The sequence below is a fragment of the Salvelinus sp. IW2-2015 genome, linkage group LG17 (genome assembly GCF_002910315.2).
Source record: "Salvelinus sp. IW2-2015 linkage group LG17, ASM291031v2, whole genome shotgun sequence".
NCBI lineage: Eukaryota > Metazoa > Chordata > Actinopteri > Salmoniformes > Salmonidae > Salvelinus > Salvelinus sp. IW2-2015.
In genome coordinates, this window is record NC_036857.1 from 3,854,676 (window position 1) to 3,859,812 (window position 5,137).

The 5,137-nt window shown below is 44.1% G+C and overlaps 1 pseudogene; it reads right to left on the reverse strand.

Moving 5' to 3' along the window:
- Positions 1 to 4,166: 4,166 nt before the first annotated feature.
- The window catches only part of LOC111976847 (solute carrier family 26 member 6-like), a 38,471-nt pseudogene continuing 37,500 nt past the window's right edge, over positions 4,167 to 5,137 (reverse strand).

Genomic DNA, 5,137 nt, shown 5'->3' on the forward strand with positions numbered 1-5,137 from the left:
ATGAAATGTGGAATGCCTGGACGAACTGCCCTTAGCCCGTGGTAATTGGCCGGCGTACATTTACACTTTTACATTTTAGTCATTTAGCAGACGCTCTTATCCAAGAGCGACACTTACAGTAGAGTGGCATACATTTTATTACATTTTACAATCTGAACAAGGATATCCGCTACCGCAAAACCCTCCCAACCCGGACGACGCTTGCAATTGTGCTCCGCCACGACCTCCGGTTGCGGGGCGTGCGACAGACTGGCGTGAACCACAGGAGACTCTGGTGGCGCAGCTAGCACTGCGCGTGCGTGCCCTATGACACTGGCCGCACCCGGGAGACGCTATCAGCCGGGGGTAGGCATCATTAAATAAGAGATTTGTTCTAAAACTGCTCTAGTTTAAATAAAGTTAAAAAAATAGCCCTTGATGACAGCTTTGCACACACGTTGGCATCTCTCAACCAGCTTCACCTGAATGCTTTTCCAACAGGTCTTGAATGAGTTCCCACATATGCTGAGCACTTGTTGGCTGCTTTTCCTTCACTTGCACTCCAAACTCATCCCAAACCATCTCAATTGGGTTAGGTCGGTGATTTGTGGAGGGCAGGTCACACTGATGGCACACTTCCATCATCTCATCTTGGTCAAATAGCCCTTACACGCCTGGACGTTTGTGTTTGGTCATTGTGCCTGTTGAAAAACAAATTATAGTCCAACTAACGCAAACCAGGTGTCGTGTATCGCTGCAGATGCTGTGGTAGCCATGCTGGTTAAGTGTGCCCGTTGGAATTTAAATAAATACAGACAGTGTCACAGCAAGCACTTCCACACCATCACACCTCCTCCTCCATGGCTTCATGCGTGTGAAGACACATGTGAGATCATCAGTGCACCTACTCTGCGTCTACAGCTAAGACACAGCGGTTGGAAACAAAAATCTCAAATTTAGACTAATCAGACCAAAGGACAGATTCTCCACCGTCCTAATGTTCCATTGCTTGTGTTTCTTGACCAAGCAAGTCCTCTTCTTATTGTGTCTTAAATCAAATAAACTTTATTTGCCAACTGCGCCGAATAACAAGTGTAGACTTTACGAAATGCTTTTCTGACAAGCCTTAACCAACAGTGAAGTTAGAGAAGAAAATATTTACCAAGTACTACTAAAAATAAAAGTAATAATAAAAGTAACACAATAAAGAATACACTACGAGGCTATATACAGAGGGCACCGGTCAAGTCAGTGTGCAGGTTGTACAGGCAGTTGAGGTTCTGTATATTGGTGGGCGAGTGACTATGCATAGGTAACAAACAATCAGCGAGTAGCTGGCGTGTACAAGAGGGAGGGGGGGGTCAATGAAATTGTCAGTGGCAATTGTTATAGAATTGTTCAGCAGTCTATGGCTTGGGGGTAGAAGCTGTTGAGGAGCCTTTCGGTCCTAGACTTGGCGCGCCTGGTACCGCTTGCCGTGTGGTAGCAGAGAAAACAGTCTTAACTTGGTGAATGGATCTCTGAACAATTTATGGGCTTCCTCTGACACCGCGGCTATTATATACAGTGGCAAAAAGTATTTAGTCACCACCAAATGGTGGCAAGTTCTACCATTAAAAAGATGCAGAAGAGATCTGTAATTTTCATCATAGGTACACTCAACTATGAAGACAAAATGATGAAGAAAATCCAGAAAATCACATTGTAGGATTTTTAATGAAGTTTATTTGCAATTATGGTGAAAATAAGTATTTGCGTCACCTAACAAACTAGCAAAGATTTCTGCTTCTTGATACTTCATTTCAGCCCCATAATGTTATAATATTGCATCAGTTAAATTAGTAACATTTATTTATTATTTTCCATAAAGGATTGGACCAAAATGACCCCTGTTGGTTACACTCTTGCTAGTGGAGGGCCATGTCTCTAGTAGAGAAGGAGATAATGTCAGAACGTAGATTAAGAATCAATAAGTGGATATAATCATTAGAAAGCAGCCTGATTTTTGGGAGGAAAGTTCGCACGACCAGCTTAGAATGGCTTGAGGGCTTTGGTCTACTCACCAGTGAACTCGGTAGTGGGAACGTTGAGGCCTTGCAGCGGAGGCTGTGTAGCGGCGTCGTGGGCCGTAGTGAACAGACGGCTGCTTAGGGTGACTCAGGAGAGAAGCTTTGCTCTGGTAGCTGCTCCACCACAGACTGAAGGAAGACAAACAGGTTAGACAACCACGCTAGAGCAGAGAGACGCAGTATGACCTTAGACAGACACTTCCCTTGCATCCAGTTAATAGATATAATGTCAACGTCTTCTATAGTCTCGATATCTGCAAATAAAGAGAGAAAATAGTGAGAGAGATGGAAAGAGGTTGAGAGAAGGTCAAATAAGAAGGGCTGTGTTTTTCCTACGGGATGGTTTGTGTTGACAGTTTGTGATTCATCTGGTTTTTCTCTTCATCCCTCCTCCTCTTCACACTCTCCTACCATTCTCCTCTTCTCCCTTCTCTCCACCGCGATTTTTATGAATTGTTCAGCAGTCTAATGGCTTGGGGGTAGAAGCTGTTGAGGAGCCTTTCGGTCCTAGATTTGGCGCGCCGGTACCGCCTGCCGTGCGGTAGCAGAGAAAACAGTCTGTAACTTGGGTGACTGGAGTCTCTGAAAATGTTATGGGCTTTCCTCTGACACCGCCTATTATATAGGTCCTGGATGGCAGGAAGCTTGGCCCCAGTGATGTACTGGGCCGTTCGCACTACCCTCTGTAGTGCCTTATGGTCAGATGCCGAGCAGTTGCCATACCAGACGGTGATGCAACCGGGCAGGATGCTCTCGATTGTGTAGCTGTAGAACCTTGAGGATCTGGCGACCCATGTCAAAACTTTTCAGTCTCCTGAGGGGGAAAAGGCTTTGTCGTGCCCTCTTCACGACTCTTGGTGATGTGGGCACCAAGGAACTTGAAACTCTCGACCCGCTCTACTACAGACCCGTTGATGTTAATGGGGGCCTGTTCGGCCCACCTTTTCCTGTAGTCCACGATCAGCTCCTTTGTCTTGCTCACAATGAGGGAGAGGTTGTTGTCCTGGCGCCACACGGCCAGGTCTCTGACCTCTTCCCTATAGGCCGTCTCATCGTTGTCGGTGATCAGGCCTACCACTGTTGTGTCGTCAGCAAACTTAATGATGGAGTTGGAATCGTGTTTGGCCACGCAGTCGTGGGTGAACAGGGAATACAGAACGGGACTAAGTACACACCCCTGAGGGGCCCCAGTGCTAAGGATCAGCGTGGCAGACGTGTTGTTGCCTACTCATACCACCTGGGGGCGGGCGGCCCGTCAGGAAGTCCAGGATCCAGTTGCAGAGGGAGGTGTTTAGTCCCAGAGTCCTTAGCTTAGTGATCAGCTTTGTGGGCACTATGGTGTTGAACGCTGAGTAGTGGTTTCTTTGCAGAAATTTGACCATGAAGGCCTGATTCGCGTCTTCTCTGAACAGTTGATGTTGAGATGTGTCTGTTGCTTTAACTCTGTGAAGCATTTATTTGGGCTGCAATTTCTGAGGCTGGTAATTCTAATGAACTTGTCCTCTGCAGCAGAGGTAACTCTGGGTCTTTCTTTCCTGTGGTGAGGCTCATGAGATCCAGGTTCTTCATAGCGCTTGATGGTTTTTGCGACTGCACTTAAAGAAACTTTCAAAGTTCTTGAAATTTTCCAGATTGACTGACCTCCATGTCTTAAACTAATGATGGACTGTCATTTCTCTTTGCTTATTTGAGATGTTCTTGCCATAATATTTCTTGGTCTTTTACCAAATAGGGCTATCTTCTGAATACCAACCCTACCTTGTCACAACACAACTGATTGGCTCAAACGCATTAAGAAGGTAAGAAATTCCTCAAATGAACTTTTATCAAGGCACACCTGTTAATTGAAATGCATTCCAGTTTGTGCAAAGCTGTCATCAAGGCAAAGGGTGGCACAAAGGGTGGAATCTGAATTATAAAATATATTTTGATTTGTTTAACACTTTTTTGTTTACTACATGCTTACAAATGTGATATTTCATAGTTTTGATGTCTCCACTATTATTCTACAATGTAGAACATAGTAACAATAAAGAAAAACCCTGGAATGGAATACTGTATATGTGTATTTAAGTAGGAAAAGTTATTTGATCCAATATTCATAGCATGCAATGAATACATCAAGCCTGTGAGTCTACACATTTGTTTGGATGCATTTGCTGTTTGTTTTGGTTGTGTTTCAGATTATTTTGTGCCCAATATAAATTAATGGTAAATAAAGTATTCTGTCATTTTGAAGTCACTTTTATTGTAGATAAGATTAGAGTATGTTTCTAAACACTTCTACATTAATGTGGGTGCTACCATGATTACGGATAATCCTGAATTAATTGGGAATAATGATGAGTGAGAAATTTACAGATGCACAAATATCATACCCCCAAGACATGCTAACCTCTCACCATTACAATAACGGGTTGGCATTTATGGTATTATGATATATGTGCTGTGTTGAAGATTGTGGACTCAAGAGAACTTGGATCATCGGGGGACATTGATACTTCATTTCCAGCCCCATAATGTTATCAATATTGCATCATTTAAAATTAGTAACCATTATTTATTATTTTCCATAAAGGATTGTGACCAAAGTGACCCCTGTTGGTTACATCTTGGTAGTGCAGGCCATGTCCTAGTAGAGAAGGAGATAATGTCAGAACGTAAGATAAGAATCAATTAAGTGATATAATCATAAGAAAGCAGCTGATTTTGGAGGACAGTTCCACCACCAGCTAAATGGCCTTGAGGGCTTGGTCTACTCACCAGTGCACACTCGTAGATGGGAACGTCTGAGGCCCCTTGCAGCCGGAGGCTGTGTAGCACGGCGTCGTGGACCGTAGTGAACAGACGGCTCTTAGGGATGGACTCAGAGAAGAAGCTTGCTCTGGATAGCTGCTCCACCACACAGACTGGAGGAAAGACAAACCAGGTTARACAACACACGCTAGACCAGAGAGACCAGCATGAATTAGCACAGACACTCACCTTGGCATCCAGCTAAATAGATATCAATGTCAATCTCTCTATAGTCTCGGAATATCTGCAATAAAGAGAGAAAATAGTGAGAGAGATGGAAAGAGAGTGAGAGA